This window comes from Rutilus rutilus (assembly GCF_951802725.1).
Source record: "Rutilus rutilus genome assembly, chromosome: 1".
In the NCBI taxonomy this organism is placed as follows: domain Eukaryota; kingdom Metazoa; phylum Chordata; class Actinopteri; order Cypriniformes; family Leuciscidae; genus Rutilus; species Rutilus rutilus.
The window spans coordinates 74,081,787-74,095,179 of NC_140209.1; the positions used below are offsets into that span (position 1 = coordinate 74,081,787).

The 13,393-nt window shown below is 35.6% G+C and overlaps 1 protein-coding gene across 1 annotated transcript in view; it reads left to right on the plus strand.

Annotated features, from left to right (window-relative positions):
- LOC311305800 (uncharacterized protein) overlaps nt 1–13,393 on the plus strand; it is a 1,224,369-nt gene that overhangs the window by 717,355 nt on the left and 493,621 nt on the right. The gene's annotated exons all lie outside the window — the stretch shown is intronic.

Sequence of the window (13,393 nt, forward strand, 5' to 3'; positions counted from 1 at the left end):
TTATTATGCTCCAAGAGACTCATTCTGATTTGAGGAATCAGACACAGTGGAATTGTGATTGGAAGGGAAATATTTTAATGAGCCACGGGACTAATTTTAGTGCTGGTGTTGCTATACTCTTTTCTCCATGTGTCTGTAATCAACCAGTTATGTTTGAGATAATACCTGGTCGCCTTTTAAGAGCAGATATTATAGTTGGACAAGTAAGTTTTTCTTTTTTTAATATATATGCTCCTAATGTTGGACAAGAGCGTAAGATATTTAAAAAAAAAATTTCAGATGCTTTGTCACAGTGCCCACAGGATAATGTTGTGGTAGTAGGAGGTGACTTTAACTGCACAATTTATCCTGATTTCGACAGAAATCATGATGAACCCCACTCAGGTTCTGCAGAAGTTTTAAAAAATGTTATTGGATGTCATGATTTTGTTGATTTATGGAGAGATAGTTTTCCTGGGGTCAAACAGTATACCTGGTTAAAAGCTAATTCAAATTCCTTGTCTGGAGCGAGACTTGACCGATTTTATGTTGCTAAGAGTAATAGTGGTAGGTTTTACAATAGCCTAATAGCACCATCTTTTTTATCTGACCACCATTATATCTCCGTAGCTGTTTCTGTCCTGTCTTCTAAAACTCAAAAATCACACTGGCACTTTAACAACAGATTATTGCAGGATCACTCTTTTATTCACTCTTTTGGCCTTTTTTGGCAATCTTGGAGAGAGGAGAGATGTAGTTTTCCTTTATTGAGTCAGTGGTGGGACATAGGCAAAGTGCATATCAAGTTGTTTTGCCAACAATATACTGCCCATAACACCAGAACTCTCAAAGAAAAAAATGAGATCACTTGAAGAAGACATTCTGAGACAAAGTAACCATGGTGACTCTGCTGATTCCATTGAGAGGAATAAATTCCTTCTAAAGACTTTGTTGGCTCCTTCTGCATTCTTCTTTGGTCTTGAAAAAAAAAAACAAGAGAACATAAATATTTCCATAAACTGAATTTACCACAGGGTGGTGTGACAACTGACCAGCAGGAAATCCGTACTCATGCACTTTCCTTTTATGAGGACCTCTACTGTGCTGAACCATGTGATCGATCAGCAGCAGAACAAATTTTATGTGATCTACATCTACCACAGTTATCAGAGGAAGATCAGCTTATCCTTGAGAACCCTATATCCTTTGCTGAACTTTCTCTTGCCGTCCAGGAGCTGAGCCCTGGGAAGTCGCATGGTCTTGACGGTCTTTCAGCTGAATTTTATCGTGCCTGCTGGAATGTGATTGGAGAGGACTTGTATGTAGTCTTTCTGGAAAGTTTTAACCGAGGGAAACTTCCAACGAGTTGTCGGAGGGCAATCATAACGTTGATTCCAAAAAAAGGGGATCTCGGGTTCCTTAAAAACTGGCGACCTGTGTCACTGATCTGTGTTGATTTTAAGATTTTATCTAAAACATTGACTAATAGACTTAAAAAATATATGACAAATGTAATCCATGAAGATCAGTCATTTTGTGTACCTAAATGACACAAAATGACTGTGTCATTTTTTCTAATTTTCTAATTTTCCGACCATTTTCAGATCAAGTACAGAGTTGTACAGTTTTAGTTAATTGAAATCTTGAAAGGGATGTTGATGTCTAACATATTAAAGTTCACTGAGCCGTTTGTTTGCCTCCATATTCAATTGTCGGTTTTTGCAACTGACTTTCAATACATTTGTATGAAGAATAAAATTAAATTCAGTTTAAGGATTTATATTGTTCAGGTTTAACTGATTAATCAGCTGAATGTTTTCCTCTCTGTTCTAGACTCTCTAACTGCAGTGTGACAGAAGAAGGTTATAAAGCTCTGGCTTCAGCTCTGAGATCAAACCCTTCACACCTGATAGAGCTGGATCTCACAGGAAATGATCCTGGACAATCAGGAGTGAAGGAGCTCAGTGATTTACTGCAGGATCCAGACTGTCAACTGAAGACACTGAGGTGAGACGGGATCAAATAATTAACTAAATTAGCTATATGCAGGCTAAATATTCATAACTAATATATTATTTTAGTTATATAATAAGCTGTACAATTTGTTGCATCAAAATGATCAAGATCAGATCAGATGCTGCAGGTTCTGTCATGATGATGATAACCGTCAACACAGTTTAGTTGTGATACGAGCTACAGGTCAAATAGACATTATGGGTCAGTATATGTGTGCTGACATTCAGGAGTATACCTTGATAATTAACAATAATAGTTTTCCATCAAGCCCAGATTCACTGCATCTCTCTGCACCAGGTCTATGAGTCTCCAGATGTTCTCAAACATGCAGTTTCACAAGCCAGTTTTCTCTGTGCTGACGTTTCTCACTCCTCCTGCTTTACAGAAAGATCTTAATTTCACACTTTGTATTCATACTGAAAATCATGATCTAGTGAGCTTTTGCCCTTCTGCTCTGTGAGACCTTTCTGTTCTTATGCTTATGTTTGCTTTAGGACTGAGTGTTGCTCTAGTTTCTTTTAAATATATATTTATTTGTGTATTTAAATGTTTAAAGAAAAATTTGACATCTAAATAACTAACTTAAGCTTGTCTTTAAAACAATAATTACGTTTTTTATCATATCAATCATTTTTTGTAATGCAGTGGACATTTAGTTGATACCTGAATTGCCTCTTCTGCAGGTTTGTGAGTCCTGCTGCAGAGGAAGCCTGTCAGTATGTGAATAGAGTTGTGGGTATAAACCCGTTACTCCAGAGAGAGCTGAATCTGAGTGAACATAAACTAGGAGACACACGAGTGAATCAGATCGCTGCTCTACTGCAGGATAAACACTGTCAACTCAACACACTGACGTGAGTATTGCTCATTTATTTATAATATTACTTTTAAGCATTTTTTCCCTCAGTCACACAGAGCCAGAACAATTTAAAGTAATAAAATTAAACAGTCAATTAAACTATTAAGCTGCAACCCCACTTTTGAAAAATCCCCAGAATGTCACATGATTATGGCACTTTTTCATGTGTTCCCTATATGGACTAAAGCTGCGTCCGAAATCTCGTACTATGGGAGTAGGTACTACATTTAAATTAGAACGTACTTCGCGGCCGTTAAAAAAGTACGCTCTATATAGTATGAATACGGGTAGTATGAATGGAGTCAGGACGTACTGGTATTACGGTTGGTATTGTCACGTAACATGCGCGGTCACATCAGCGCGAAAATTTAAAGAGCCCATTCCACTGACTGCACCAACTTAGAGCAATGTTTTTAGTTCTTCTTTCCGCTTTCGTCTGCGTTTTTACGTCGTTCGTGCTCACAATTCAGAGGAGTCGTCGGTCAGCTGCTCGCAGATCACGCCTTTGTCGAGAGCTTTTGTGTAATTTCTCAAATAAGTTAAATATCATTTAGCCAATACATTTTACCTAAAAAAAAAACACACACACATAAACCTGTGAACAATGACAGATGTTGATTTTTGGTAAGGAAAAAGTAATTTATTTGCTTGTGATATTACCATCAATGAATAAACATGAATGAATCTGCGTGTGTGTATCTCTGTTGATTCATTCATGGATGGCAATATCACAAGCAGTGTGTGTATATATATATATATATATATATATATATATACACACACATGTAGGGTAACACACTGAGGTCAGATACAATACACACATATACACACACACATTCATATATATGTGTATACATGTAAAAGAAAAAAAAATTCTTCTAAAATGAGCATTTTTATCAAGCTTGTATATTTAGGTTCAGTAATTTCACTTTAATGACAATTAATAGGTCCTTTTCATTGCCATTAAAGTGAAATAACTGAACATAAACATACAAGCTTGATAAAAATGATCAAACTAGAAGAAAATTTCAGATGGCACTTAGAGGCTTTTACATCTTAAGTATTCATAAATATGTGTGTGTGTGTGTATATATATATATATATGTAACGATATTAGCTCAAAGGGGAAATATTAATAATAATCCATAATTACCAATTATGATTAATTATTATTATTTGGGTCAGTTAATTAGATTAACTTTGAGGTAAGCCAAATTAATATTACAATCAATTAATCAGTTCCAACAAACTGATTGATTATTAATTATTCTAAGAACAATGTATCTTTCCTCGTCACTGGCAGATAATTATTCCTTAGCATGTACAGAAATTAGAGCATACTGTAATAAGATCAAAATCGTAAAAGGGACTTTGTATGCAAACAGAGGATCAGAAATCAAATTCATAATTGTGCACAAATTTTATTAACTAAATCATAAACATAACTAACACACATAAATACATTCATACATCCATACATACATGCATAGGTAAAGGGGTGAGTGATGTGGAACCGGAAACAGGAAATAGAACTATGGAGCAAGATCTATTTCAGTATGAAAAGAACCATAAGTTTATCATTTTCAGCGCACCTCAAAAAAATAGATACTTGCATGATCAATTCTTGAAGTGGTTGAAGATTGAATTCGTTGCTGGGTCCTTGAATGTCAAAAGTCATGGTGCGAGTTGCAATCGTTTCTTCTCCGTTGGATGAAGAAGATAGGATGAACTTGTATTGTCGCTGTTCTCATGGCTGGAGTGCAGATTGTGGCCTCCACGCTCTGCCGGCAGGACACAAAGAGCACATGGTGAAAGTTGCGAGGGACTTCGTCCGTGTTGAATGACGTCTCTGAACTCCTGAAGTTGTCCTTGATGCTGGAGTGAGCACATGTCCTGGAAGCTTCGAAGCCTCATGCCCTGGGCCTGTTGAGGCCATGCTGGAACACACGGCATCCTTAAGGCAAGAGTTGTCCGTTTTCTTCTTGGTTGTATTTTAGGAAGGCAGGCTGACTCGGCCTGCAGGGCCCAGTGGGGGGAAGGGCCCCCCCCCCACAGGATTCACTTGAAGCTGCAGTTTAGGTCCGAGGACAAGAGCTAAGAGGGTCGGATCTTGTGGTCAGTGACTTTTAAAGCTTGACAAAGGACAGCCCTATGCAGGCTAGTTCACCCAATGAGAAGGGTAGAATTTCTGGCGGGAGTTTCCTCTGTCACCAGGATTTACAAGCCTTTGTCTTAAACGTGCTCTTTCGGACTGGCATGCTGGAGTGGTGTTTAATGACACTACTAAGGAAGATTCTTAGTAATACTAATGTGTTGCACAGCTATTGGCATATCATGTACACAATCATTTCGAACTTCAAAGTACCAATTTATCGAGTCCAAACATGGTATAAGTGGGGTTACATTGACAGTTGGTCCTGTAATAACTACATAGTATCAAAGAGATCATAGTATCAACAGAATTATTAAAAGACAAAACACACAACAGTTATTCATTCTCAAAATGTTCTGGAATGCATGTTCATTTCATGTTAGTCAGTTCATCAATAAATGAATGCAGGAGAGTATGGGGGTAAATTGATGCCAAAACCATTGAAAATGGACAGACTAAAAGTCACAAATAGATATTACAACTTGTAAACACAAAAGACAATCTACAAATAGATTAAAAATCCGCAAACAAAGTCCTCATGATCCGCAAATCTAAAACAAGATCTACAAATAGATACAAAGTCCTCAAACAAACTCTTTGTGATCCACAAATATAAAGCATGATCTACAGAAATATAAAAAATCCACAAATAAACACATCCTGATTCACAAATAGAAATCAGTGACTTGAACTTGAAAACCAGAATTTGAATGAATGTAAAGTGACTTGTTTGCAGGTGAAGATCATGTTCTGTTTGTAGATTGTGTCACATTTGTTTTCAGAATTCTGGCACTATTGTTTCGCTGTTGTGACAAAATAATGCCATAATCATTGAAAATGAAGAGACTATGAGTCAAAAATGCATATTACAATTTGTAAACACAAAACAAGATCTACAAATCAATTTAAAATCTGAAAACAAACTCCTCATACTCTGCAAATGTAAAACACAATCTGTAAATAGATTCCAAATCTGCAAACAAACTCCTCATGATCCGCAAATGTAAAACAAGATCTACAAATAGATAAAAAATCCACAAACAGACTCTACATGACATACACATATAAAATGCGATCTACAAATAGATTTACAATCCGCAAACAAACTCTTTATGATTCACAAATAGAAATCAGTGACTTGTACTTGACAACCAGAATTTGAATGAATGCAAAGTGATTTGTCTGTGCATGAGGGTCATTATTTGTTTGTAGATTGTGTTGCATTTGTTTTCAGAATTTTGGCACAACTGTTTCGCTGTTTTTCCCATAAAAAAATCTACAAATGCCCTCCTCACAATTTGTAAACAAACACAGTCTAACTTGTATTTTCAAACCACTGTAAAAAGACATTCTTACACATTCTGTGCAAAGCTCAGCATGCAAGTGTTGAATCTGTGTTTGCAGATCACAGGGCATTCACAGATCCCTCTGCACACGTCTACAGATCTTTTTGGCACTATCTTTCCGCAGAGTGTGTGACTACGATCCACACGTGTAGTCAGCCAATCAGGGGTATTGCTTCAATGTGATGTCACGCCCCCTCAATACGCCCTTTTCAAAATAAGAGTCGACACTTCTCGGATGGGTGGGCTGGGCTCACTGCCATTTATCGTTGCCGGTGTTGCAGCCTACCGAAATCCGACTCCCGGACAAATCGCACTCCTAAAAAATAAAGCGAGTTTATGCACTTCCTTTGCTATATCCGTTTATTGATCGATTTTTCACACAGCAAGCACCCAGACCCTGCATGGAAGCATAGACGTTGGAATAGGGGGGGCTGTTGACATAAAAGCAGACATAAAAAAATGACATAAAAGCAGATCATCATTCATTCATCAGCGCTGTTGTTGGTGCGATGTGTCACGTGACAAGCAATGACGCATCACCAGTTCAAAACTGAATCCCAAAAGTCCGCTTAAGAAGCATAATACGTACAGACTCCATGATTCGCTCTTTTGTTGTTCTGTTTTCTTTCAGGATCAAAAATACAACAAATGAAAGCGTTTATCTGTATTTCCGACTGATGAGAACTATGCATATACATTCATAAATCAGTCAATTTTGTATTTTATTATGAGATATTTTATTCTAATGTGATCAGTGACTCAAGCAGTGATGGACCAAAGAGCGCGCATTTTGACATTTGCTGTAAAAACTTGACATATAAATTCTCAGAAAATGCATTTAATACCAATATATTGAAACGTCTGTTTATATACTCCATTAATAAAGGAGTCCAGACATACGAAAAATATCAGTCCACATGCGTTTTATATTTAATTTGAGGGAAATAGACATGCATGCACTTTTAGGAAGCAAAATATTTTTTAGTAATTCTGTCAATTACATTAAGGTTATTACATTGTCTGCTATATATTTGCTTCTTATTTATTAAATACGAGCAATTGATTGATAAAACATTGATCAAAATTAAGATAAAATTTATACAAAACGAAAATCTTTTAAAAAGAGTTTTCTATAAAACAAAACTTAATCAAGTCGTCAAAATCATGTTTTACCAAAAACAGCGCCGTTGCTAGGGCGCCAGCGCCTCTGCCTCGCGACTGGATGGTAGCCCTGAAGACGCCTAGCAATGATATATCTTTAGTGGTAGTATACATTTAGTTAAGTTATACCTTAAGAGTCTTTGTAGCGCGCTAATGTTATCGGAAAATGCAGCCCAGGTATGATGCGTATGAATGATGCGTAATGGAGATTCCAAAGCGCTCTTCTTTGGTCAGAACCACGGAGAGCAATCGCGGATAGGTCCGTCCTATGCACTGAAACTTTTTACAATGCAACAAAATATTTAAAAAGCATCAAGCTATTAAAATGATGTATACGCACAGATAATATAACAGTAGGCTATATTAGTCAATATTTTTTATTAGGTTAAGCAGTGATTGGACAATTTTATTTAATTTTTTTATTTAACGTTTTTAATTTAAGGCCCACCCTTAAGAGTCTTAAGAGAGACAGAGGCTGTCCGGTACTGTCTGAAATGGTTAACTGTGTTGGCGATGCATGTGCAAAAAAGATTTAACAAATCATAAAGTCAATCAGGATACATAACACAGACATACACTAACTCCTAGCAACGGCGCTGGTCGCGCTAGCTGCACTAGCCGCGCTATCATCCTGGGGTGGCAGAGACGAAGATGTGCAAGGTGATGTGGATCTCAGCTCTCTTCATCTCCTGGTTGCAGCGATAACTCCGAGACTGTACGGGCGCGTTTAAGGTACCTAAACAACGACTGTTGCAACAGGGCTGAGGGCTGGGTTGGAAAATATGTGACATCATTATGTTTTTAATTTAATCAGTGTTGATTATGAAAATGAGCATGCAGCATGATAGGCTATGATACATTTTGAGATGCATAATTGATCTTGGAGACATGGAGTGGGTAAAACATGACCACTTTTTGACCACTTCATTGAGCTTTGTTTTGTAGAAAGTCTCTTTTTAAAAGATTTTCGTTTTGTATAAATTGTATCTTAATTTTGATCCATGTTTTATCAACCAATTGCCTGTATTTAATAAATAAGAAGCAAATGTATAGCAGACAATGTAATAAGGCGCCGACACGATCACTTACATTGCACGTGAACTGGAGGGCGCCGAAACTCAGCTTGTGCCTCACAGATTTGAGAAATATAGGCTATCTATTATAGAAAGCTTGAAATGTCTATTTTTAAACGAAAATATTCAAAACCAAAAGAAATAGACTACTCTCTGATTATGTAGACTAGTCAAGTCAAGTCAAGTTCCGGGAAGCAGACACACTCTGTCAGTTCAAAGCTAGACTAAAAACACATCTCTTTGACCTAGCTTTCACATAATACATTATAGACTTCTATAATTTAATGTTAGGCTGCATAGATTAGGTCAGCCGGAACCGGGAACACTTCCCATAACTCCTGATGTACTCGTTACATCATGAGAAGAATGGCATCTAGGTCTATTTTGCGTGCGGTCGTGCGCTTGAGTGCGGCTATATTAGGCCTACGTAAACGCTCATTATCCTTTAAATTAATATAAAGGGGCGATTTGTCCACGAATGGCTAGTCAACTAGAAAAAAATTTAGTCGGAGGCAGCCCTTATTCCACATATTTTCGAACCAGCAGGCCATTCTGGGTTGAGCGAGCGGAGGGAATATTCAGAAATGCGCTCTCCGCTCACGAGCTCTGATCGGAACAAACCCGAACCTCATGTCTGCTGAACTTGTGCAGAAATATCAAAATAGACCTAATCAGCTTTTTAAAATTGTTTTTAAAACTAAACATTTAGACTATTTTAGCACAAATTATGATCTTATTGCCGATTTTTTATAATTCTTGACAAAATTAGAATATAGGCTATTAAAAGATTGCAGTTGCCTACTGAAATTTAAACAAAATATAATTGAAAAATATTTTGTTGTGTTTATTAGAAGTAAAACTAGTAAAATTATGTATTCTTTATTATAGCTTAATTCGGTTATTCTGTTCTATTAAATCATTTAACTAAATCCTGATAACGCGGTGTGTATGAGCTGTAAAGTGTACGGTATAGGCCTATATTGAATTGGTGAAGCCAACGTAAATTTATATAAAACATTTTATGATATATCAATTACTATATATATATATATGTATATATATATATATATATATAAAAAAATAAATCACATTACATTACAAGTTAAAATTTCAAAAAAAAAAAAAAAATATTAGGCTACATTCAATCTCAAAGTTGTGTGCTTTTTTTCTGTCTTGCTCAACCCATCAGGGTATGTCCCATGGGATTTGTAGGAAAAAAAATCTTCGTAAATCCCAGGATCCATTGGAAAAACAACGTGATAATTAAGTGTGCAAACAAGGTATAATTAGCTATGCCTGGAATGAATTAGCGCGCGCGATTTTCACAAGTGCACATCCGCCCTGTTGATGAATTCGACATTCAGCCAATTTCTAAGTAAAACTATACATGTATATTTTTAATTATTCGTAAATTAATATATAAGAGTATAGGCTATTATATGAACTATTATTAAAATATATATATAAACAACTATCATAATACTAATATAGCCTAATAAAATTAATATTTATCATAAAACCAATTTCCAAGTAAACCATATTTTTTTAATTATTATTATATTTATTATATTAATATAATAATATTAATATAATATATCATAAAACTAATTTCGAAGTAAAACTATATATAGGCTACATATATTTTAATTATTATAAAATTATTATATGAATTATTATTTAAAATAAAAAATATATCGGATATTAAAAAATATATATAATCATAAAATTATTAAATACTTTTTATTTGGATGTAGTAACATGTACAGTACACTCACATAAAATGAGTTACAATCAACTGATTTCACCAGTCCGTATTTTAATGCTGTGAAAATCCCACTCCCCCTGCTAAACCTGTCACCACACAATCTCTAAACCAAGATGTGACAGCAGCAGTAGTGTGGTGTGAGTCTATGACCTTATATACCTGTGCTGGTGATGAGGGGAGTGTGAGTCCTGTATTTTAATGCTGTGAAAATCCCACTCCCCCTGCTAAACCCATCTTGTTTTTTTTTTTTTTTTTTTTTTTTTTAAAGGGCCCCTGACCGCAAAGCAACTGCTCCAGCTATTTTAATTGTATATCCATAAGATGTAAAATTGAAAGAATGAAATAAATAATGCTTTTTGGGGCCCTAATGTGCTGGAAAATAACTATTAATAAAAAATAAAAAAAATGTCTAAGGTTTCTTTACATTCTTAGCTTTAAGTGTCAATTATCACTAATAATTTGTTTCATTTCTATTTCTAAGACGCAATTAAGCAAAAAACAAACAAACAAAAAGACAGGTATTTGCCTCATATATATAGAATATGTATTTCATGAACTCTTAAAGCCTATCTTCGTGAAAAAAGGTTAAATATTATTATTTTTAATGACATTCATGTGCAATGGGGAGAGTAATACAATACTTTCCTATGAACCACAGCATGTTTAACACACAAACGATAAATTCAGTTAAATTAAGTGAAATTAACAGTTTTGTTTTGATAGCTGGTAGTTTTATTCCTTACCCGTCGAAGTTTATAGTTTGAATCGATCTGCCATGTTTTTTTGTTTGTTTGTGTTTGTTTTTTGCATCTTTTATTAACACTAGTTCACTTTCTTTTAATTTATTTAAGTGTAGACAAAGCTTCCATGCAGGATCTGGGTGCTTGCTTTGTGAAAAATCGATCGATAAACGGATATAGCAAAGGAAGTGCATAAACTTGCTTGCGCGTGCAGGCGAGGGGGAGTGCGATTTGTCCGGGAAGTCGGATTTCGGTAGGCTACAACACCGGCAACGGTAAATGGCAGTGAGCCCAGCCCACCCATCCGAGAAGTGTCAGCTCTTATTTTGAAAAGGGCGTATTGAGGGGGCGTGACATCACATTGAAGCAATACCCTGATTGGCTGACTACACGTGTGGATCGTAGTCACACACTCTGCGGAAAGATAGTGCCAAAAAGATCTGTAGACGTGTGCAGAGGGATCTGTGAATGCCCTGTGATCTGCAAACACAGATTCAACACTTGTGAATTCTTACTTGTGTAAGAATGTCTTTTTACAGTGGTTTGAAAATACAAGTTAGACTGTGTTTGTTTGCAAATTGTGAGGAAGGCATTTGTAGATTTTTTAATGGGAAAAACAGCGAAACAGTTGTGACAAAATTCTGAAAACAAATGCAACACAATCTTCAAACAAATAATGACCCTCATGCACAGACAAATCACTTTGCATTCATTCAAATTCTGGTTGTCAAGTAGAAGTCACTGATTTCTATTTGTGAATCATAAAGAGTTTGTTTGCGGATTTTAAATCTATTTGTAGATCGCATTTTATATTTGTATGTCATGAAGAGTCTGTTTGTGGATTTTTTATCTATTTGTAGATCTTGTTTTACATTTGCGGATCATGAGGAGTTTGTTTGCAGATTTGGAATCTATTTACAGATTGTGTTTTACATTTGCAGATTATGAGGAGTTTGTTTTCAGATTTTAAATTGATTTGTAGATCTTGTTTTGTGTTTACAAATTGTAATATGCATTTTTGACTCATAGTCTCTTCATTTTCAATGATTATGGCATTATTTTGTCACAACAGCGAAACAATAGTGCCAGAATTCTGAAAACAAATGTGACACAATCTACAAACAGGACATGATCTTCACCTGCAAACAAGTCACTTTACATTCATTCAAATTCTGGTTTTCAAGTTCAAGTCACTGATTTCTATTTGTGAATCAGGATGTGTTTATTTGTGGATTTTTTATATTTCTGTAGATCATGCTTTATATTTGTGGATCACAAAGAGTTTGTTTGAGGACTTTGTATCTATTTGTAGATCTTGTTTTAGATTTGCGGATCATGAGGACTTTGTTTGCGGATTTTTTATCTATTTGTAGATTGTCTTTTGTGTTTACAAGTTGTAATATCTATTTGTGACTTTTAGTCTGTCCATTTTCAATGGTTTTGGCATCAATTTATCCCCATAGGAGAGTTTGTTCTGATATCTGTGTCAGAGTTAGTTACTTGTTAGCATTCCTGAGAGTCATAAAAACATCCTATCTGATCGCGGCCATGACAACCAGGCCCCTTTCGCCCCGCCTGGGGGATTGGGACCACAGCTCTCGGATGAAAGTTTTTAAAGATTTGTTTGTGCATATGGTAAATAATTGTGTCTGATTTGTCTCAGTCGCTACATATATATATATATATATATATATATATATATATATATATACACATATACACACACACATAAGAAATGGATCATATACATATAATACATACATGCATATTATATTTATAAATAAGCCAACACAGAAAACAAAAAAACTATAAACACGTTTACAGATTGTGAGCCCTACAACCTACTGCGCCAATTCTTCATCTTTTAAAGATGGAGCTGACCTCCGCCCCGACCTCCGACTTTCACGGTAGTCCATCCAGTCACTGATTGCGACCATGGGTGGAAAAAAAGGACATCGAGGTGCTGGTGTTCTAGCTACATATCACATATTTGAGCTTAATTTTGTACAATTTATTTACTTTAAATTTGGGTAGGAAAAATTCAAGTGGAAATCCAAAAATTACTATCTTGTACACATGCTTTTAAAGAAACAGATTTTGAATTATTTTAAAGTGATGCCCTACAAATGAGATTGTTAGTAAGAAAGTCCCTTTAGATCTTTTAGAAACCTGTGAAGGTTACCTTACTGAAGCTGCTGACGTTCATTTTCTTCCCTCAAGACGACGTTTTAAAACTTTTGCTTTTGGTGGTGCTTTAAGCTCTATTATACTACTTTGTGCCAAAGTTTTGTGATTTTGTTTT